Source organism: Typopeltis vanoorti, chromosome 12, assembly GCF_054136105.1.
Source record: "Typopeltis vanoorti isolate ZY-2024b chromosome 12, IOZ_Tvanoo_1.0, whole genome shotgun sequence".
NCBI classification, from domain to species: Eukaryota; Metazoa; Arthropoda; class Arachnida; order Uropygi; family Thelyphonidae; genus Typopeltis; species Typopeltis vanoorti.
Window position 1 is genome coordinate 62,051,410 of NC_143560.1, and position 24,415 is coordinate 62,075,824.

A 24,415-nucleotide genomic window follows, 5' to 3' on the forward strand; every position below is an offset into this window, starting at 1 on the left:
TATACTAATCTTGCAAGCTCTTTCATAATATTTAATTTAATGTAATGTAACATAATAAATCTTCCATTCTTCTTGTTACACAATGAGTTAACTGTAAATATATATATACATCATTACCAGACTTCCATGCAATTAAAAGACTCATCATGTGCAATACTCATTATCAAACATACCACTTATCAAACTTAAGGGGTAAGGCAGCATCATAAAATCTTCCATTCTTCTTGTTACACAAAGAGCTAATTGTATAGATATATGCACTTCCATGGAATTAAAAGACTCATCATGTGAGATACTCATATTATCAAACAGAGCCATAAATTTACTGTTTCTGCATTCACACTGATGCTGCATTCAACTTTTTTAAAAAAAATTAATACTGAAAAAAAAAAAAAGTAAAACAATTTAATAAATTAATCACTACTTTTATGCATCACTATTATCTACTTCTTCAGATTGATACAATAAACACAAATGTAAAGCAGTATTAACATAGAGATTTCTAAATAATAAAAAATCATTTTAATTCATTCATCTGACAGATGTTGAATGTAGGTATTGTTACAGGAGATAGAATATTTTGTCTCATATCCTATTTCATCAATAGATCTCTTATGTATGCTTCCCAGAGTTGACTCAATATCAGGCCTTGGTTTTTTATTACACTGGATTGGACATTGTATGTTATCTCACTAGACTCCCTTAATTTGCACACATAAATGTTAAATTCTACACTAATTTCCAAAACCTAAGGATGAACACTATTTCTGAAGATTACAAATGCAAATTCAGATGAATCAGCTTGTAGCAGTTTGTATAACTGATGATTTTAAGTAGAAAGTGGGTACACATTCAAATTTTCAAATTGTATGCAAAGGAGTCATGTAGCACTCAAGAATAAAAAGCAAACAGCTGTGCTATGCGAATTGTGTTTGAAGAGAGCTCATTTCATGAAGGAATAAAATTGCAAATTTGGATGTCTTGTAATATCTCAAAGACATCATCTAGATGATTTCATGTGAGGAAGAATTATTGGAAAGCTTGATGAAGGTTGCAGAATCACTGATATTGCCAGAGTTTGAAATCTCACACACAGTTTTATCCAGGCTCTGGGCAGTGTTCAAACCAATGGATTGTGTTCCAGACATTTGCAAGAGGTCGCCCTCACTGTACCTTGGAGCATGAAGACAGAATTTTGGTTATAACAGAAAAACATAATCGATGCACCACAGCAGGTAAGCTTGCAAGTTGGTTCTATTCAAGCTCAGGTATATAGATATCTTGATGAACTGTGTCAAAATGTCTGCAACAAGTAGGCCTGTAGTCTGCATCCTTTTACTACAGCTCATCGTAGAGCACGTTTTCAGTGGTGTTATATCCATAAAAATTAGACAAGACTGAAATGGGCTAATGTACTCTTTACAGATGAGAGTGGTTTTAGTCTTTCTTCCGATTCTAGACAACACTTAATCTAGTGTGAAAGTAGTACTGCTTACCATCACAAAAATGTTCTTGAAAGGGATAGATATGGGAGTGCTGGGGTCATGGGATGTAGTGTGTGGTAAAACATTGAGCTTAATGGACACACTGCACTACAAGTGCAGGAAAAAGGGATTATAACTGGTGAAGGATATTGCAACGAAGTTCTTCAACGTCATGTTCGATTGTTCCATGGTGCTGTAGGGTGAAGAATTCATTTTTATGGATGACAATGCTGCACCACATCATACACGAACAGTGGAGATACTTCTGCCGACCGAGGATATTAATCTAATCGAGTGACCAGCACACTCCCCAGATCTCTGCTCAAAAGAACTTGCTTGGGATGCAATAAGGGAGATGCATTGTTGCTGGAAATTTCCCTCCAGAAAACAAACAAGGCCTTATTCTTTGCTCTGGAGGAGGAGTGAGCCAGTTTGCCTCAAGAATTCCTGAATCACCTGGTGCTAAGCATGGTATGTCATTCTGAGAGCTGCATCGCAGTTCATGGTGATCATATTCCATACTGATATATCTCTCTACATAGTTTTCTGTAAGCACTGTACATTAATTTCTTAGGAAATTTGTAACTTTTGCCACAAGCGTATTGCAATTTAATTTGTATGAAATTTATAACACATTTTTTGTATAATATAATTTATTAGTATGCTGACGATAAATTTATGATCACATTTCACTGTAGTTGTGAAAATGTTTTTATATACAGGTAGAAATGCAGTTCATCTTTAGCTTTTGAAAACCAGTGTATGTATGGTATTATTGTGAGTTTTCCAATCAACCTGATGGTTTTTGTTATTACCATCATTATTAACATCTGACCTCCATTGAGTAGTTGTGACGCATCATTTGAGATACACACTATCACACTCAAGCTCATTCGACTGTGCCTTAGACTAATTCAATGTGTCTACATTCACAACACACTCAGGCGATGCATTCTACTCCCTGACCACTGTCTATGCAAAGAACCTTATCTTCAGTTCTCTTTTCACACCCTCCTTATACTGTTTCCAGGGATAACCTTTTCTTCTTCTATCCCTCCCCATCTGCCTTTCTATAAAAAATGTCTTCCGTGTCAACCTCATAACAATCCCTAACTAACTTATGTGTCTTGCTCAATTCCCTGCCCCTCCTCTTATTCATGAGGTTTTGCAGTTTACATTCTTTCAATCCATCTTCATACTTCACATTCCAAAGACCACTGACCATCTTTGTAAATCTTCTCTGAACCCTTTTTAATATATTCGTAACCATGAAAACTCAGTGACTAAATCTGGCTACAGCAATCCATGTGAAGGCTGATCAAGGCCTTACAATAAAAACATGACCTCCTTATTTCTACACATCAGGAATCTCCATACCATTCCCATTATCTGATGTGATGTGATGATTTTACAACTTATGCAATGCAGCCTCTGAATTTCAGGTCCTTGTCCACCACCACTTTCAGATCTCTCATCTCCTCTACCTCCTTGAAAGTTTCCCCATCATGTGTATAGTTTGCATCTCATTGTTGCTTGCCAAATTTCAGAAACTTACACTTTGCAACATTGCTTGCCCACTTACCTACCCATTCATACACTCTATTCAAGTCCTCTTGTAAGGCTATAACATCTGCTTGACACTGCATTGCTCACTCCAATTTTGCATCATCTACAAACAGCTGCATATCACCACCAGTTAAACCCATTGATATACAAATTGATCGCCAAAGACCCTAATAGACCCTTGTGCCACATCACTAGTGACTTTCCTCTTTCGAGATACCAATTACATCTGTTTCAGTTTATTTAACAGCTTGTCATGTGACAGTCTGTCAGAAGCTTGCAAAATCTAAGCATACCACTGTATATCCATCTCCCTTGTACAAGATATCGGTCACTTTGTTATAATACACAGTCTTGCCATAAATACTGCTATACTTTCTGCAACTCCCCACAGAATTGCACGATCTCAGTTCCATTAGTGGCACTATGCGCAGCCAAACATTCGTGTGTTTATCAGTAGAGGAAGAGAGAGAGTTGTTTAGCTGTTAACATGCAGTAAGGAGATTATGAGATCTGTGTAGCTGTAATAGCACTTAACAAGGTTGGAATACAGCTGGCAGTTATTTTCAACATGCTAAAAATACTTAGGATCGGTAGGATGTTTATGTATCTCAATATTAACCAGTCTACCATTTTCATTCATTAACGTCGTCTTATGATAATGATTTTCCCCTTCTACTTGCCACATATCTGAAAAACTGTCTAGGGTTTTAATTGATCTCTTTTGCTAATTTCTGCTCAGTTTTACAATTCTTACCAACTTATTCATCTTGCTGCCTCTATAGCATCCTCTTCTTACTGATTTCATTATTAATCCCTTTATTCACTCATTTGACACTTACTTTAATCAATCTTTTGACCTTCAGAAGGCATTCGTACATCAGTTTTGTTAAATATCTTTTGGTCAGACACAGCATTTATCTCCTTCCCACTTAACATCTCATTCCATGCTATAGCTCCAAGCTGTCTTCTAAGCTTTTCATAATCATCAGCCCCCTTGTAATTCCACATATATACTTTTCTCAAAGAAATCTTTATATGGCTAGCTACAATCCAGGTGATCACTTCATGATCACTCTCACCAACTGGAAGGAAGTGAGAACCCACTCACAATCACATCCTCTGATGAAATGATTAGATCTAAAACTCTCAACCCTTATGTGCCCTTCTTTACATACTGTCTGAGATAGTTCTCTCAAGAACTTGAGAAATTCATTTTCCTTATTCCCTAATGCTATCTCTTTCCCAGTCTATACTGCCATAAGTAATATCACTCATAATAATCACTCTTCCCTTGTTCACTGACCCAAATTGCTTACACATTTATCACTTCTCTCCACATTCCCTGCCTATAGCAACATCCAACTAAATATCTCTTCCTGTCAAACTATGTCTCACACCAAATTATCCAAAACCATTACCGCTGCTTCCTTCTTTTCATGTCTACTTATGTGGACATAATTCTCCTGCTATCATGAGCAACACTCCCCCTCCCTTCTTGTCCTTTCTATATTCACAGAAAACATCATACATTTCTATTTCCATCAGGATATCATCCTTACCCAACCATGTTTCACTTACTTCAACAATTTTTGGGCAAGTAAACTCAGTCACAAAACCATTTTATCTTCCTTATTTCTGATGCTCCTGTTATTTGTAAATAAACATAGAAATTCACTTTTAGGTCTATAACCAGCCCTTCCCATATCACTTATAGGTTTGTGATTTCCCTACACCTAATCATTACCAATTGCCTTTTTCACCACTTAACTTATCTATGCTATCAGACTCAACTACATCCCAGGCCATCTCATTTCCATACTGTCCATCCCCATGCACATTCACTACTACTACTTCCAACATCCACTCTCTCCTTATACTGTCCACCCTGAATCCTCTCCTCTCCCATTTTCCTTATCTTTTCCTGCCCATCTTGCATTCCTGTGCTGTCATTATCACTCTCAGTACTACTATTCTCATTTACAATCACTTCAGTCTCACCAGCTCCTCTTTCCTGATCTTTTGCTTCACCTCTTACTTTCTCTGCTGTCTAACAGCACTCATTCCTCCCTGCAGCAATAGTCTCTTTGACTCATACCAAATCCATTCAAATGCAAACCATCACTTGTGTACATTTCCATCTTTCCTTCAAATGCATTCCACACATTCACAATCCCTTCTCCTCACTCAACTCTGCCAACATACCATTCATGATCCCTGCTCTTTGTCTCAACTCACCATTATCATACCTAGTCAACACACTGACCACTCTTCCAACCACACTGTTATCTTTTACTCTCTTCAACAATCTCCTTATATCCATTCTTACAATACTATTTATGTCCAAAAAATAGTCATTTGCTGCAACCACCACCACCAGCTTGCTTGCTCCTCTGCTTCTCTTACCTAATGCATCAATTATCCGGCTAAAATTCTCTCTCCTGGAAAACACATCTAATGGAATCAACATCATCATCATCAAATTCCTGCCATGTACCCTAAAGGGGTGTACAGGATATGACAGTACTACATGAAAATATTATATCATTACAAACTTCCTATCTACAATTTTCCTCCAAATCAGTCTGTTACTTGTCAAGACTCCAACATTATCAGATCTTATATTTCTATCGTCTAAGGCACTTTGTACCATATCAATCCACCTATATCTTGGTCTTCCTCTGGGTCATTTTCCTGCCAACCTGGCAGAGAACACTTGTTTTGCCAATCTTTCCTCTCCCATTCTATCTAAGTGACCATACCACCTGAGACCAGCTCTGCTAACACATTCCTGGATGCTGACAATGTCAAGTTCTTTCCTAATATCCTCATTTTTAATATGATATTGCCATTGATGCCATCTGTTCACGCCTCTAATCTTTCTCAGGACTCTCATATCTGCGGTCTCTAGTTTTTGGTCAAGTGTTTTACTTCTGACCCAGCTCTCAGATCCATAAGTTAAAACTGGTTTGAACACTGTCTTGTATACAGCTAATTTAGTGTTCCGACTAATTTCTCTCTTACTCCATATGAATTTATTCAATTGACTTCCCACCATACCAGCTTTGCTGATTCTGTTGTCTATTTCTATATTTAATTTACCATCTTCGGTAAAAATCGTGCTTAAGTAGCTGAAATGTTTTACTTGTTCCACAGGTTCTCCATTCACAACAAAGTTGACATTTTCAATGATTCTGCCTATTTTCATTGTCTTTGTCTTTTTATTGCTGACCTTCATACCATATCTATTACAACAGCTATTCAATTTAGTCAGAGAATCTTGCAGACTTGTAGCAGATTTATTTAGAAGTATAACATCATCCGCATAAAGCAAAGAGCTGACATTAACATCTCCAATTTTGATATCAGGTTTAATACCACTTTCCTTCATAATGTGATCCATATAGATAACGAATAACAGAGGGGATAATGTACATCCTTGTCTCACACCAGATTTAACATTAAACCATCTTCCTGTACTTCCTTCAATTCTAACTGCTGACTTACAACTCAAATAAAGACTAAGTGTTGCTTGATATAATGCCCCATTGACACCATATAACTGCAGCGTATTGAATAGCTTCTCTCTTGGCACCTTGTCATATGCCTTTTCCAAATCGACAAAACTTAAATACAGATCTTTGTTATATTCCCAGGCTTTCTCGACTATTTGTCGTAAAGTGAAGATCTGATCCTGACAGCCTCTATTTGGCCTGAATCCAGCTTGTTCTTCACCAAGCTTTTCTTTCACAATTCTTCTCAACCTTTTCTCAAGTATACTTGCATAATCTTGCCAGGAACACTCATTAGGGAAATACCTCTGTAATTCTCACATTCAGTTTTATTTCTCTTTTTTTATATGGGTACTATGAGAGCTCTACTCCAATCATCGGGAATTCATCCCTCTGTCCAGGCTTTCTGAACTATGCAGTGCAGCCACTGTAAGACTCTTATACCACCATACTTCAGCATTTCTGGTCGAATATCATCTACTCCTGCTGCCTTTCCACATTTCAAGCCTTCGATGGCTTTTTCTACTTCAAGTATGGATATGTATTCCTGACTGCATGGCTGGTCAGTGTTTTTTATCACTGTGCTGTCATCACAGCTTGTTTCATTTAGCAGTTTTTCAAAGTAATTACTCCATACTTCAAGGATATCTTTTTCTCCTGTTTTCATGTCACCTTTATCATCTCTAACTCCTTTTACAGCACTCTTTTCTCCATTCCTAAGCTTCTTCAACAACCTCCAGAATATTTTGCCACCTTCTTGATATTTATTTTCTATATTCTTACCAAAGTCCTCCCATGACTTTTGTTTAGCTAGTTTTACACACTGTTTAGCTTTCTTACATTTGTCTCTGTATTCTGTAAGAGTAAAAGCTGACTTATTTGCCAGGAACTTTTGATATGCTTTCTTCTTTTCCTTCACTGCCTCTTTAACTTCCTGTGTCCACCAGGGAGTTCTGATTTTTTTATCCTTGCATACAACCTCACCACATGCCTCTCTGGCAGAATCAATCAATGTTTTCTTCAGAGTCTGCCACTGAATCTCTGAGGTTTGATTCCTGTTCTCAAACTCTTTCATTTTCTTTTCAATAATCTTTCTGTATTTTAATCTACAGTTCACATCTGAGAGCTGCTCAACTTTTATTCGCTTTAAAACTTTCTTACATGTGATTCTTTTCAATATGAAATTCAATTTTATCCTGCTGAAGACTAAATAGTGATCACTTCCAATTTCAAATCCTCTGTAAACTCTGGTGTCCTGCACCAGGGAGAAAACATCACTATCAACAATAACATAGTCAATGAGACTTTTCTTATTCCTAGCCTCTTCTCTCCATGTGAATTTGTGCGCATTTTTATGTTGGAACATGGTGTTAGTAATAACCAGTCCATGTCCTGAGCAGAAATCCAACAGATATTTGCCATTATTATTAGCTTTGCTCTTTTCTCCAAATTTTCCCAAAATATTTTTGTATGTCTCACAATCATTTCCTACTCTGCTATTTAGATCCCCAACAAGGACCAACTTTTCCTTTTTCATTGTGTCAGTTGCTTTTTCTAAAGCGTCAAAAAATTCCTCCACTTCTACCTTAGTAGAACCTACTGTGGGACCATAGGCACAAATAAGTCTCATTGTCCAGTTCCCCATTCTCATATTTGCCCACATTACTCTACTTGAGACTGACTGCCATTCAAGAAGATTAGCCTCGTATTTTGTGTTGAATACTATGGCTACTCCTTCTTTTCCTTGATTGTCATTGCCTGAATATAACATTTTGTATTTATTGCTCAGAAAGATCTCACCAGTTTTGGTCTTTTTTGTTTCAGTCACCTCTATTATGTCGATCTGGTACTTATCTAATTCCTCAGCTAGCTCCATTTCTTTGCCATTCAGGCTTCATACGTTGATAGTACCGATCTTTAACTCTGGTGATGTTGAGTTGGGGTTTGTTTTCAGATTTGTTCCAGTAGCTGACTTTTCGCTGTTCGTCCTGGTTCCCTGGTGAAAACAACGGGGGCCTTGTTTAATCGGGCGACGCTCCAGCCGGCATGAAATTTTGTCATGTTGTACCATCATTTTTTATTTTGGTTTAACCAATAAGAATACAATTTGGTCGGCTAAATCCCAAATTGCCAGCCCATCCTCGTTCGTTCAGTATCAAAGTAGATACCCAACAGGGTGCACCACGAGAAGGTGAGGATTGGACATTAGGTCAGAAGCCCTGGTCGGTTCTCCGCATTCCTTTAAAGGCTATGTGGAGGTCTCCTCTCGCATTCCTTTAAAGGCTATGTGGAGGTCTCCTTGGAATCAACATATATTGCTATTTCTGAGTCATTCATCGCCTTTTTTCTCTGTGTTCCTTTTTTATTCTAACCTTTTGTACTTCTCCATTCTTGTCCACCAAACTTCTCATCTGATATGCCATCTGTCCAACGTAACCAATTACAATAGATTTTATAAACTCCTGATCTCTTAATAGGTTGATGTGGTTGTTTTGATGATCTTACATGATGGAGACGTTCTGTGAAAGTCTGAAGGCAACTTTTAAGTTGTTCTTGTAGGAATTTTACTATTTTATCTCTGATGTTTTTTGATATAAGGTACAGAAACTGTGCCTTTGTAGTCATATGATTGTTGTTGTCTTGAAACCTGTAAAGGTTTGTTCAGTATGTCATGTTTTTTTTTTTAAGGATGTCTGTAATGTAAGTTATCTTATTGTGTCTTTTATCATCATCATTTGATATTATAATGGCTCTCTCTCTCTCTCAGTGTTTTGATGATACCCCATTTTTGTGCTGGATCATGGGGAGAACTAGCATGTAGATACCGACCTACATTAAACTTTTTTTCTGTATACTTCAAAAGTAAGATATCTATGATCTTCATGTGAGATGAAAACATCCAAGAAAAAATAGAACTATCTTTTTCTACCTCTGATGTAAATTGAATTTTGTGATTTAAACCATTAAGTAAGTTTGTGAAGTTTTGAAGAGATTTTTCTGAACTTGGCCAAATGATGAAAACATTGTCCACATATCTCACCCATAATCTTGGTTTGGTATGGCATTTTTCAATAGCTGATTGTTCAAACATTTCCATGTTTGGGTTCACTATGTGTGGAGAAATTTAGGATCTCTGAGACATGAGTTACTATGCTTATATCTTATAATTTGTTTACCATTCTTCTCTTTTCTCCCTGATGTCCATGTTATATTGGATGAAATATATTGGAGATTTTTAATAAATTCTATATTTTTTCTACATGTGTTAACCAATGAGGGGGACATTTTAAACATTGAATGCTGCTATATGTTATACATGTGGTTTGTATGTGTTGAAAGCTGGAAATGATTTACTGATAGATTAGAGGTTTATGTGCTGTTCAAACTTGTAACTGTATTTATGGTTAGACTAGGTATTCACACTGTACTGTAGCAAGAGGGTTAATGGGTGATGTGATGTGGATGAAATGTGTTGGTAACACATACCACTAGAAGGGTCATCCCAAATGGAGAAATCAGGAGAGTATTCCTGCCTGATTTTCCCATTTGGAATACTGTCCTGCTCAAAAAAAAAAAATTATTAGTCAAAGAATAATTGGAAATTGTAATTGGAATGAAGGACATGTTTATTTGTTTCTTTTGTTTTTCAGTGAATTTATGTAAATTTAGGAAATGGAATAATTTAAACATTTCTAGTTGGAATGAAATATCATTAAATCAGAAGGATAAATAATCATAGAAATGAAAGAAAAAAAACAGAGGAAAAGGATTGTAGAAATCACAAAATTACATTTCTCTTCTGCAGTTCTTAACTGGCCCTTAAGTGCCCATAATCATACAAGGTATCTCTGGATTTCGTAACCATGATTCCAGGATAAGGTGGTTGTCCCTATTCCTATAAGTGATGTCTTTGTAAGTCAATTGCATGTGTCCTAAACAGTTTGATTGTATGTAGGATGAAAATCCTGAGTTTCCAGGATAAATACCTCATATCTCCATATGAGACCTACTAACTCACCTTCACTTGAAAAGCCCTGATAAATATTCTTTGCATCCTAGATGGGAATTGAACCCAGTTCTTTCCAAGTGACATCATCGAAACCGACTGAGCTATGGAAACTCACTACAAAATTACATAATCGAATACATTATTATTATTATTATTATTATACAGTCATTTCCATGGTGTCTGAAAACACATCATGTACCTCTCTTTAATTAATGGAAGTCCACTACAAAATTACATAATCTAATACATTATTATTATACAGTCGTTTTTATGGTATCTGAAAACACATTATATACCTCTCTTTAATATACACTGCTTGGAAAGAAGTTGATGGACATCACCTGGGCATCACCTGGGCAAAGTGCATTGTGCCATGTAATGAGTCATGTATTTGTAGCCAGTATAAATTGGAGGAATATGATGCTCCCATGTCAGTACAACTGTATCTGGGTGAAATGCCTGCCAGAAGGACCTGACGGAATCCTAGTGTTTAGATTTATACATTGATCTCCAGCATTGTATATTGTTTAAGGAAATTAACAATGTATTTGTTAATAAATAAAATTATTTACTTATTATTCTATATTTTGCTGAAGTCAAATCAGCATCATCAGGGATTAATATACTTGTATTAGACATGTGCATGCAGACATACCTTAGTAACAAAGATGAAAAAACTGGAGAGATACAGGAAGACCTAAAGTCCTACAATTATTTCACTTATTGGCTTCAGTTAGGTGTTCTTGGTCATTGGGCTGACTGTCTGCAGATGAAAAAACTGGAGAGATACAGGAAGACCTAAAGTCCTACAATTACATCACTTATTGGCTTCAGTTAGGTGTTCTTGGTCATTGGGCTGACTGTCTGCAGATGAGGGTTTCTCATATGAGGGGGGAAGTCTGATACAGACATATGGTTGTATGGTCTTTTGGTCTAAGCGTTAATTATAATTAGGGCTGTAAGTAATCAGGGATCTTAACTCTAACATAACAACACTCATGTTAAATTATGGATTAGGCCATCACTTTTACTGTACTAAAACTATCTATATGAATTTCTTCTCTGATGATGTTATAAATGGAATATAGCTTATTGGCTTCAGTTAGGTGTTCTTGGTCATTGGGCTGACTGTCTGCAGATGATGGTTTCCCATATGAGGGTGGAGTCTGATACAGACATATGGTTGTATGGTCTTTTGGTCTAAGAGTTAATTATAATTAGGGCTGTAAGTAATCAGGGATCTTAATTCTAATATAACAACACCTTTGATGTACTTTTTTTTTTTCACTAGAGGTCAGGCCAGTAGAACAATGGTTGATCAAATCATTGTCACTTTGGTATTCTGTTTGAAATATGATGTAGTTTGTCTTTGTGTATGTGTATATATATTTGTGTGTGTATGTGTGCACGTGCTCCAGGTGATGACCTTAATATGAAGGTCAAAATGTCAGGAAATTAAAATAATTATTCCTAACATGGTTGTAGTCTCCATAATTTTGCTGAAATGAAATAATAAATTGATTAAAGCCATGTATTTAAGTCATGTGTAATAAGATATTGTAATTAATGTACAAATCTCAATATAATTTAATATTTTAATGGATAATAACATAACTAATCCTACAACCAAAATTCTAAATTGGGGTGCTTAAGGGTCAAAGCTGTATAACTGAGAGGAGACCTCCACATAGCCTTTAAAGGAATGCGGAGAACCGACCAGGGCTTCTGACCTAATGTCCAATCCTCACCTTCTCGTGGTGCACCCTGTTGGGTATCTACTTGGATACTGAACGAACGAGGATGGGCTGGCAATTTGGGATTTAGCTGACCAAATTGTATTCTTATTGATTAAACCAAAATAAAAAATGATGGTACAACATGACAAAATTTCATGCCGGCTGGGGCGTCGCCCGGTTAAACAAGGCCCCCGTTGTTTTCGCCAGGGAACCAGGGCGAACAGCGAAAAGTCAGCTACTGGAACAAATCTGAAAACAAACCCTAACTCAACATCACCAGAGTTAAAGATCGGTACTATCAACGTAAGAAGCCTGAATGGCAAAGAAGTGGAGCTAGCTGAAGAATTAGATAAGTACCAGATCGACATAATAGGGGTGACTGAAACAAAAAAGACCAAAACTGGGGAGATCTTTCTGAGCAATAAATACAAAATGTTATATTCAGGCAATGACAATCAAGGAAAAGAAGGAGTAGCCATAGTATTCAACACAAAATACGAGGCTAATCTTCTTGAATGGCAGTCAGTCTCAAGTAGAGTAATGTGGGCAAATATGAGAATGGGGAACTGGACAATGAGACTTATTTGTGCCTATGCTCCCACAGAAGGTTCTACTAAGGTAGAAGTGGGGGAATTTTTTGACGCTTTAGAAAAAGCAACTGACACAATGAAAAAGGAAAAGTTGGTCCTTGTTGGGGATCTAAATAGCAGAGTAGGAAATGATTGTGAGACATACAAAAATATTTTGGGAAAATTTGGTGAAAAAGAGTAAAGCTAATAATAATGGCAAATATCTGTTGGATTTCTGCTCAGGACATGGACTGGTTATTACTAACACCATGTTCCAAAATAAAAATGTGCACAAATTCACATGGAGAGAAGAGGCTAGAAATAAGAAAAGTCTCATTGACTATGTTATTGTTGATAGTGATGTTTTCTCCCTGGTGCAGGACACCAGAGTGTACAGAGGATTTGAAATTGGAAGTGATCACTATTTAGTCTTGAGCAGGATAAAATTGAATTTCATATTGAAAAGAATAACATGTAAGAAAGTTTTAAAGCGAATAAAAGTTGAGCAGCTATCAGATGTGAACTGTAGACTATAATACAGAAAGATTATTGAAAAGAAAATGAAAGAGTTTGAGAACAGGAATCAAACCTTGGAGATTCAGTGGCAGACTCTGAAGAAAACATTGATTCTGCCAGAGAGGCATGTGGTGAGGTTGTGTGCAAGGATAAAAAAAATCAGAACTCCCTGGTGGACACAGGAAGTTAAAGAGGCAGTGAAGGAAAAGAAGAAAGCATATCAAAAGTTCCTAGCAAATAAGTCAGCTTTTACTCTTACAGAATACAGAGACAAATGTAAGAAAGCTAAACAGTGTGTAAAACTAGCTAAACAAAAGTCATGGGAGGATTTTGGCAAGAATATAGAAAATAAATATCAAGAAGGTGGCAAAATATTCTGGAGGTTGTTGAAGAAGCTTAGGAATGGAGGAAAGAGTGCTGTAAAAGGAGTTAGAGATGATAAAGGTGACATGAAAACAGAGAAAAAGATATCCTTGAAATATGGAGTAATTACTTTGAAAAACTGCTAAATGAAACAAGCAGTGATGACAGCACAGTGATAAAAAAAACACTGACCAGGCATGCAGTCAGGAATACATATCCATACTTGAAGTAGAAAAAGCCATCAAAGGCTTGAAATGTGGAAAGGCAGCAGGAGTAGATGATATTCGACCAGAAATTCTGAAGTATGGTGGTATAAAAGTCTTACAGTGGCTGCACTGCATAGTTCAGAAAGCCTGGACAGAGGGACGAATTCCCGATGATTGGAGTAGAGTTCTCATAATACCCATATATAAAAAGGGAAATAAAACTGAATGTGAGAATTACAGAGGTATTTCCCCACTGAGTGTTCCTGGCAAGATCTATGCAAGTATACTTGAGAAACGGTTGAGAAGAATTGTGGAAGAAAAGCTTGGTGAAGAACAAGCTGGATTCAGGCCAAATAGAGGCTGTCAGGATCAGATCTTCACTTTACGACAAATAGTCGAGAAAGCCTGGGAATATAACAACGATCTGTATTTAAGTTTTGTCGATTTGGAAGAGGCATATGACAAGGTGCCGAGAGAGAAGCTATTCAATACGCTGCAGTTATATGGTGTCAATGGGGCATTATATCAAGCAATACTTAGTCTTTATTTGAGTTGTAAGTCAGCAGTTAGAATTGAAGGAAGTCAGGAAGACGGTTTAATGTTAAATCTGGTGTGAGACAAGGATGTACATTATCCCCTCTGTTATTCATTATCTATATGGATCACATTATGAACGAAAGTGGTATTAAACCTGATATCAAAATTGGAGATGTTAATGTCAGCTCTTTGCTTTATGCGGACAATGTTATACTTCTAAATAAATCCGTTACAAGTGTGCAAGATTCTCTGACTAAATTGAATAGCTGTTGTAATAGATATGGTATGAAGGTCAGCAATAAAAAGACAAAGACAATGAAAATAGGCAGAATCATTGAAAATGTCAACTGTGGTGTGAATGGAGAACCTGTGGAACAATTAAAACATTTCAGCTACTTAGGCACGATTTTTACTGAAGATGGTAAATTAAATATAGAAATAGACAACAGAATCAGCAAAGCAGGTATGGTGGGAAGTCAATTGAATAAATTCATATGGAGTAAGAGAGAAATTAGTCATAACACTAAATTAGCTGTATACAAGACAATGTTCAAACCAGTTTTAACTTATGGATCTCAGAGCTGGTCAGAAGTAAAACACTTGACCAAAGACTAGAGACCGCAGATATGAGAGTCCTGAGAAAGATTCGAGGCGTGAAAAGATGGCATCAATGGCAATATCATATTAAAAATGAGGATATTAGGAAAGAACTTGACATTGTCAGCATCCAGGAATGCGTTAGCAGAGCTAATCTCAGGTGGTATGGTCTTTTAAATAGAATGGGAGAGTAAAGATTAGCAAAACAAGTGTTCTCTGCCAGGTTGGCAGGAAAACGACCCAGAGGAAGACCAAGATATAGGTGGATTGATACGGTATAAAGTGCCTTAGACGATAGAAATATAAGATCTGATAATGTTGGAATCTTGACAAGTAACAGACTGATTTGGAGGAAAATTGTAGATAGGAAGTTAGTAATGATGTAATTTTTTCATGTAGTACTGTCATATCCTGTACACCCCTTGAGGGTACATGGCAGGAATTTGATGATGATGATGAGTAAATTTAATATCCTTTCCTTCATGGGTACACAGTGATCAGAATTCATCTTAAAAATTATGGAAACAGCTACCGTGCTAGAGTAAAACTTCAGTTTAATGTAAACCAAAATAATTCGCATATTTCACCTTAATGTGAAATATCTTCACATTAAGGTCATCATGGAGAGTATACACTTATGTACAAAGAAACAAGCTTCACTACAATCTACATGGCTAAAGTTACATTGATTTGGTCAACTGCTGAAACTGTTGGCCTGATCTCTAGTGGAAAATAAAAAACTTACCGCATCAATGCTAGAGTCCTGTTATTATTATTATCTATTTGGTTACTAAATCACTTAAGGAATTGAACAACGTAGATACGAATATAAATTAAATTACACTTTAATAAACATTTCCGATATTTTGGCACCGTCACATTGCCATTTTCAAAAGGAACTTACAAAAAAAATGGCACGTGCGCGTAGGCAATACAACACAGTAACTGAGAATGAAGAGATGAAGCTATTGTTCTCCTAAAAGTCCTGATGGTGCCCTCTAGCGGGCTAAGGTAGAAAACCAGCAAAATGTTAGTGAGTTTAATAAATTTATTTTTTTCCTCTTGGTGTTAGTTATACTGTTAAGCTTTCGGAAATATTTATTAAAGTGTAATTTAATTTATATTCATATCTACGTTGTTCAATTCCTTAAGTGATTTAGTAATGCATAACCAACATATAAGCCTGTCTACGAGTATCTATTTGGTTACAAAAATAAATTAAGCTAGATAACAACATGTTCACACAAAGTTACTCATATAAGTATACATATAAATGAAAACAAAACAGTGTGGATGGTGGCCAATTGGCCACCATCGACACTGTTTTGTTTTCATTTATCCAAGGTCGAAATATCAAGTGATTATTTTGATTTATATTAAACTGAAGTTTTACTCTAACATGATAGTTGTTTCCATAATTTTTATGATGAATAAATTTAATATGTTATGTAGGTGCTTAAAGCAAATACGAATGTAAATGCTGGTAAAACAGTAGCTAGAGAACCAAATAGATGTAAATTATTAAATGGAAAGTAATATAGCAAGTTATGAAAATTTAAATATCTTGAAATAGTAATTTATATATATAAGGAATAACAAAGAATGAAATGAACAGTTCTTTGGAATAATAACAATTTAAACATGTTAACTGAAACATTTATATACAGTTATCTACCGTTTATCTGACCATACCTGGATGACAATTTGCCATCCAATAAATTGTATGTTATTGTTATATATATATATATATATATATATATATATATATATATACAGGGTGTTCGGGATAAATTTGACATATTTATAATTAATTATATTTTTCCGTAAGTTACATGTATTAACACACACTTCTCTTCATTTAAAAGTTTGGACCCTTCTTCATTCATATACAAGATGTCAGAAAGGATGGATAGCTGGAACCCACCTGAATCATGGAAGAGAATAACTTGTATCATGATGATTCGTGCCCGCCATCAAAATAAGGATATTACGACTGCTGCCCAATGCTCCCTGAATACAGTAAAAACAATCAGGCATGAACTAGAGACTTGCAATGGTGACTACGAGGATGTAGCAAGAAGAAAGATCCCTAGCAGACGATCTGATTGCGTTCGTACAGCAGAATTCCTCGCAAATCTGCAGGAACAGGTGTTGAAGAACCCTGGCATTGGAATTCGGGCTTTGTTCGTGGAGTTGCTAACTGTAGTCAAGCCCTGGATAACAAGGGTAGCCAATGGTAGGCCGTATGTATGGCAGCAGGATTCGGCCCCTTGCCACACCTCTGGGAAAAGTCAAAAATGGTTGTCTGAAAATTTCTACGACTTCACCAGTCCAAATGTTTGGCCTCCAAACTCCCCAGACCTTAACCCCATGGATTATTTTGTATGGGGCGCAGTTGAAAAAGACACCAATCACACTTCCAGTAATACAAAAGCCCAGTTAATGGATAAAATTAAAACAGTTTTTGCGGCCCTTCCCAGGGAGACCGTAGCATCAGCTTGTTAGAGGTTCCGAAGCAGAATTGAAGCTGTGATCGATGCTAATGGTGGTTATTTTGAGTAAATCTTGTTGATAGTATTGTAATTAACTCTGCCTGTAATGTTTTTTTGTCAATTCATTAAATTTAATAGATACAAAGAAGATTTTCTTTTTCCTTACGAAACTGTCAAATTTATCCCGAACACCCTGTATATATAGCATGTAAAAGAAAAACAAGATGTAATCAATATATACAGAGAATTCATGATGATAGAAGGATGAAAATGAAGTACTGAAGGAACTGTCAGGATGATCAAAGAAAAATATAGAGAACCACTTGCAATAACAATTGAAGCAACAGGTTGATGACTTAGTTTAAAAAAAAAATAATCAAGTAGAATGTTCAAAACTCATTAAAGAAAAGTCTCAGGAGATCTTTGCTGGTGTTAGGACAGTACATAACAGCATTATACTTTGCATGTCTGTATCTCTCTCTCTCTCTCTCTCTATCTCTCTCTCTCTTTCCCTCCCCTTTCAACATGCAATCACCACAAAATACAGGTAACTTTTCCAACTCAGTCTTTATTCTTCTTCTTCTTCTTGGCTTCATGTATTAGGCAATTGTTTGCCTGTAACATTTTCAAGGGTTTAAAAAGTCTTCTGCCCATCTCCTCCTGGGTCTTCCTCTTGATCGGTGTCCCTTTGGTTTATATTTCCAGGCAATATTTGGCCATCCACCTGTCCTCATTCATTCTTTCTATAGTTGTCATGGCTTCTGTTATGTTAATTATGGATAATTGTTTTATTATTTCTTCATTTCTTATCTTGTCTATTCTTTTATAGCCTGCAAGTGGTCTTAGGAACTTCATTTCTGTAGCTTCCACTTGTCTTTTATCTCTTTCTCCACAAGTCCATGTTTCACTGCCATATTTCAGAATTGGTTTGGCTATTATTTTATATAGTTTTATTTGGGTTGTTCTCGACATCTGTTTATTGAAGTGTCTGTTCAAAGTTCCAATGACTGCTAGGAATTTTTGCTTTTTATATGCAATGTTGATTTCTCCATTGGGGCTTATGTAATTTCTTGAATATTTAAATTTGTTCACTTGTTCTATTACTTTGTTGTGGATGACTAGTTTGCATCTTTTAATTTCTTTACCTTGAAATGCTTTTGATTTTGTTTTACTTATTGAGATTTTCATGTCATACTCTTCTATTGTTTTGTTCAATATGTATAGGTTTTTCTGTAATTGTTCTTCATATTCAGCAAAAATAACTTGATTGTCAGCATACAAAAGTCTTTATTCTAAAACAGTGAAAAAACAACTAAAAAGTATTGTACATCTTTTAATCCATGAATTTATTACTTGTGACATTCCATATAGTTTATTTTATGAAGTACTGCAGTGACAATTGATTGCAGGATTATATTTTATGCAGAAGTAAAACTCACTTCAAAAAAAAAAAGTTTAAAACATTGGTTTAGAATTTTTAATACACTTGCTACTGTTCAATATTTCTTGTTTACTGCAGTTAAGGTATATTAATTTTGCACTCAATAGAAATAGCAGATTATGTGTGTTTTGGCAATGTGAGAACTAAGAAAAATAAAGTCAAGTAAAGTTGTTTTTTTATTAATTAACTTATTGTTATAAGAATAGAATGTAAGAGATTATTTCTGGGGAGATAGAATGGGATGGGTGTGGAAGGGTACTGTTGCAATCAACAAGATTATACCTGTTTTGATGTTTAATGGAGGAAATACTTGTCTGTAGATGATTAACTAATTAAATTTATATAACTATAAAATTATTATACCAGTATGATACCTTGGTCACCAAGGCATCTTCATGAAAATATACTAAGAACATACTAAATATATTAAGAAATATATGAAACACGTATGTAGCACACCAGGAGTGGTGTGCTGTATGCATGTGTAGCACACCACTCCTGGTCAGATCACACTAGCCTTTCAACCAAAGTCAGTCACATTCAAGACACTTTTTTAGCCAATGGCTTCACCCTTCACAAAATCAACAGAGCTCTCTGCTCATCCTAAAATTCAGAACACAAAATCCATTGCCATTCCCTACATCCAGAACACCTTGGATGGAGGGAATCACATGCACTTCAAAAAATAAAATATACAAACCTCCTACATGCCATACTAAAATTAGCTACCACTGCTCACCAGAAGATTCTCTCTGTCATCTGTATCATCCTGTCATCTACAATATCCCTTGCCCCTGCAAACTTACCTACTTTGAACAAACTGGAAGAACAGCTAATACCCATCTGGAACAACATAACACAGAAACTACATCATTTATGTGCACTACAGCCATTCTGGTGTGGTAGCTCATCATGGACCCAGATCACCTGATTCAATAAGAAAGTCTGCCTCTTAAACAGAAGTAGATATGAATCAGAGGAACTGTTTCAGAAATCTGTCACAGTACTACAGCATTCTTCATATCTAAACTAATCCAGTTGTATCATGTTGCCAAAAATCTGGGAGACCATCATTTTTGATACCTTCAGCAAAATTTCTTCACTGCACCTTCGGAGGTATCAATTATGATTGTAGAAGTCTGCCTTTCACAATCAATGTGTTTGCTTTCCTGCTGGCATGCTTGTGTGCACATGCTTAGTATATTTCTTTGTGCTCATTAAGATGCTTTGGTGACCAAGGCAAAATATTGGTTTAATAATTTAATAACTACTGTAAATAAATTTAGTTCGTTAATTATTATCTCCAGGCATGTGTTTTCTCCACTAAACATTAAGATGAGTGATAATCAATGTCTAAAGCATGTAGAAATTCAGCTGGAAGGTAAGAGTAGGATCAAGGAGAACAATATGTCTGAACCAATCTGGTGTGAGATAGCAGTCAATGGGACAAAATACAGTGGTGGCAACTTGAATCACCTTATAGTTAAATTTAATGCATTTATTCATCAAGAAATCTTGAAAATTATCAAATTTATTGAATAAAAAGTTAAAACTAAAATTCAACTTAAAATCGACTACCCTGTAGAAGGTGTTCTAAATACACTATTTACAATAATTGTCCAGACACTTTAGCAATTTTTAGTTGATACCAGTAGGTAAACCTATCAGGTATGTTCACCTTTGGCTTTGATCATCTCCTGCACCCTTTTAGGGAGGTTTTCTACCAATGTGTGACAGACATCAGGTGGAATTTGTCTCCATTCCTCCATCAAAGTAGCATTGAATTCAGCAACACATCAAGGACGTGATGCTGCTCTGGACCTCAATCACTGCTCCAATTCATTCCATAGGTGTTTGATGGGGTTGAGGTCAGGACTCTGCATAGGCCAGAGCAGTTGTTTAGCACTCCATCTCTTCATACCATTCCATAACAGCTGCAGCTTTGTGGCATGGGCATTGTCGTCTTGATAGTAACACAGGTCCATTCCATAAAAACTCCGCAGTGTAGGCAGCACCTGATTATCCAGAATATCAAGGTACTGAGAGCTGCCTTCATGGAACCATGGACAACAACCAGTGGTTCCACTCCAAACCAGCTGAATGCACCCCACACCATTACTCCTCCATCACCAAACTTTACTGTGGATACAACACACTGTGGTAACAAGTGTCATTCACCAGGCTGCCTCCACACCCTGCCATCAGACTGGAAACAAGTGAACCTTGATTCATCACTTCAGAGTACTGTTTTCCACTGGTCAATTGTCCAGTTCACACGTTCTTTGCACAAGACCAGACAATCTATCTTATTCGTTGTTGTGATGTTTGACTTGTGTACCACTGCTCTTCTGTGGAAATTCAACAAATGAGTTATTTTTGTACAGTATTAGTGCTCACCATGGTGTTACTGGTGCTCTGGAACTCATCACGGTCTGTGCCGATTGTAGACGGTTTTTGCTTGCCACCTGTTTTAACAGCCTCCTGTCCCTGTCAGTCATTTTTGGCAGCTGCCCTGGATCTTTTCCTGCACTAGTGATGCCAGAACATCTTCATTTGTTGATCACATCGGCAAACATGGATTTTGGATGCTCCGGATGAGTGACAATGGAAGGTATGGACATGCCACCAGTGTGACAGCCCACAGTGACACTTCTCTCAAAGTTACTGAGTTCACATCGTGTTGCCATACCATCTGTATTCAACTGCTACAATGAAATACTGATTCCTACTATCTGTACACAGTCTTTGTTAGTAACACACTTGTAATGTTCCATAACTTCAAATAACAAGGGAGACTGGACAGTTATTGGTAGATTGTGTGTATATGCCTTCTGTATCAATGCAATTTTTCATTCTCTTTATTACTGAATAGCATATTCTGTTAACACAGTTCTTTGTTTGCTTTGATTTTGTCAAATTCAGACTGGGCTGCTGCTTTTAATTCTGAGTGTCCTAGTTCCTCTTCTAAATGCATTCTGTAGCATTCCCCCTCAAACCCAGAAATCCTTGGGATTCAGGTCACAAGAGCAAGATGCCCACTCAGTTAGGCTCTGTCTACCAATCTCCTGGCAAAGTGTCAAGCAAGAAGCAAGTTGCATACTTCAGCAATGTAGTGAGATGGGTGTATGGACTCCACATTACTGAAGAGTTTTTACAAAATTAATGTAGAAGAACTTTTTCAGAACAGGTCTGGTGGTGGGAGAACTAGGGGCCATCCTTGCAAACTGAGCAAGGGTGTTACAACTAGATTTTTTGCTACTTTAGTGTTTAAACCACCTCTTTAACTTCCCAAATCCACCATGGGATCCTGATTTGTCTATCCTTACACAACCTCATCACATGCCTTCCTGGAAGAATCATTTAGTGCTTTCTCCAGTCTAGCACTGAGACTCCAAGATTTCGTTCTTATTTTTAAACTCTTTCATTTTTTATGGAATGATATTTGTATATTTGAGTCTACATTCATATTTACGAATTTAGAGAAACAAAACACGTGTTGAAATGATTATTTTATTTATTATTAATAAAATAATAATTGACATTTCAATCCCTGTATTGAGGTCATCATCAGAAAAATATATGTGTATATGAAAACAAGCTACATGCTCTTGCACTCTACAAAGGTAAATTGAGTCTACGCTGTTAAATGATCTTTTACTTAGCCTGACCTCTAGTGGTAAAAAAAAAAAAAAAAAGAACAATAAACCCTGCTAAAGTCCTCCTGTACTAAGCTTTTCTTCAGACTTGTACAGTTCAGGTTGCTATTGAATGTTAAAAAAAAAAAAATCTTCAAGTCTTCTTGTATTGAGATATTTCTTTGGCTTGTTCTGGTTGCTATAATGGTTGCAAATGGATTCTCCACATTCTTGGAATGGTTAGACTGTCATTTTTGTTCGGATTAGAATTGTGGTTGAGCATTTCACATGCTTCTTTAAATTTCATCTTGAACCAGGTTTTGGTGCAGTGTATCTTTCCAATCAATTCTGTAGTATGTCTGGAGTGCGTGGTCTGAAAGGCCGGTTTTCCAAAACAGAGATATTTAATGTATCATTTGTGTTCGTCCTTCCTAATTGGGATGGTTCATCCTGTTTCCCCTATGTATGGTAAGTTACATGTGCATTGTATTTTGTAAACCCCTGGGTGGACTAGGTGTGGAAGAGGATCTTTGGAAGAACTGAGTAGGTGTCTTAATTTTGTTGGGGGTTTAAAGGTGGTTTTGATGTTATATTTGTGTAGTGTTCTGTCTATTTTTTCATAGACAGTACACTTACATTAGAGGCATTTTGATGAAATGCCTCTAACATAAGGAATGGCAATGGCATTCTTGAAATCTTTTTTGTTTTTAGTGGTGTCTCTGTGGAGGATCTTGTGAATAGTTTTTTTACTGTATCCATTTTTAATAAATGTATGGTTGATGATCTCGTATTCGTGGTTTAGAGCTTGCTCATTTGAACAAATAGTTTGAGCTCTGTGTTTAAGGGTGCTTATGATACCTAGTTTTTGTGTTGGGTGGTAAGAATTTTTCTGTATGTACTGGCCTGTGTGTGTAGGTTTGTGGTAGACTTAGAAGGAAAGACAGCCTGAGGGAAGACGTGTGACAAGTGTGTCTAGGAAAGGAAGAGAGTTGTTTTTTTCTATTTCAATTGTGAATTGATACATTTGTGTTGTTTGTTCAGATGGCTAAGGAATGTATTTAGTGCTTCGCGGCCGTGGGACCAAATGACAAAAATATCATCAACGTATCTGAGCCAAATTTTGGGCTTTAGGCTCGCTGACTCTAGAGCTCATTGCTCAAAGTCTTCCATATAAAAGTTAGCTGTTGGTGGGGAGGGGAGTGGTGAGCCCATGGATGTACCTTCTTTTTGAAGGTAAAAATTGTTTTGCCACACGAAATATCTGGAGCGGAGTACGTGGGCAAAGAGGGCGGTGATGTTTCGTATACACATGTATTTTTCTGATGATGACTTCAATGCAGGGATCGAAATGTCAGTTGTTATTTTATTAATAATAAGTAAAATAGTCATTTCAACAAGTGTGTTTTGTGTCCCTAAATTCGTAAATATGAATGCTGATCACCGTGTAACAGTTAACAGTCTACAGTTCATATCTGAAAGCTGTTCAGCTTTGCTTGTTTTTTAAATTTTTGTATATATTTTTCTTTTTGATATGAAACTGATTTTTATCCTCCAGAAAACTATATTGCATTCACTTCCTGTCTTAATTCATGTATACTTTTGTGTCCTGAACCAGCATGAAGATATCACTATCAACAATAACATTGTTTTTTTCCTTTCTTGTCTTCTCTCTCTTCATGGAATTTGTGCACATCTTTATATTAGAATGTGGCATTAGTAATATGATTGATCCATGTCCTGAACAGAAATCTAGAA

The 24,415-nt window shown here is 36.4% G+C and overlaps 1 protein-coding gene across 3 annotated transcripts in view; it reads left to right on the forward strand.

Moving 5' to 3' along the window:
• The window catches only part of LOC150100828 (E3 ubiquitin-protein ligase RNF13-like), a 189,734-nt gene that overhangs the window by 124,980 nt on the left and 40,339 nt on the right, over positions 1–24,415 (forward strand). The window lies entirely within an intron of this gene.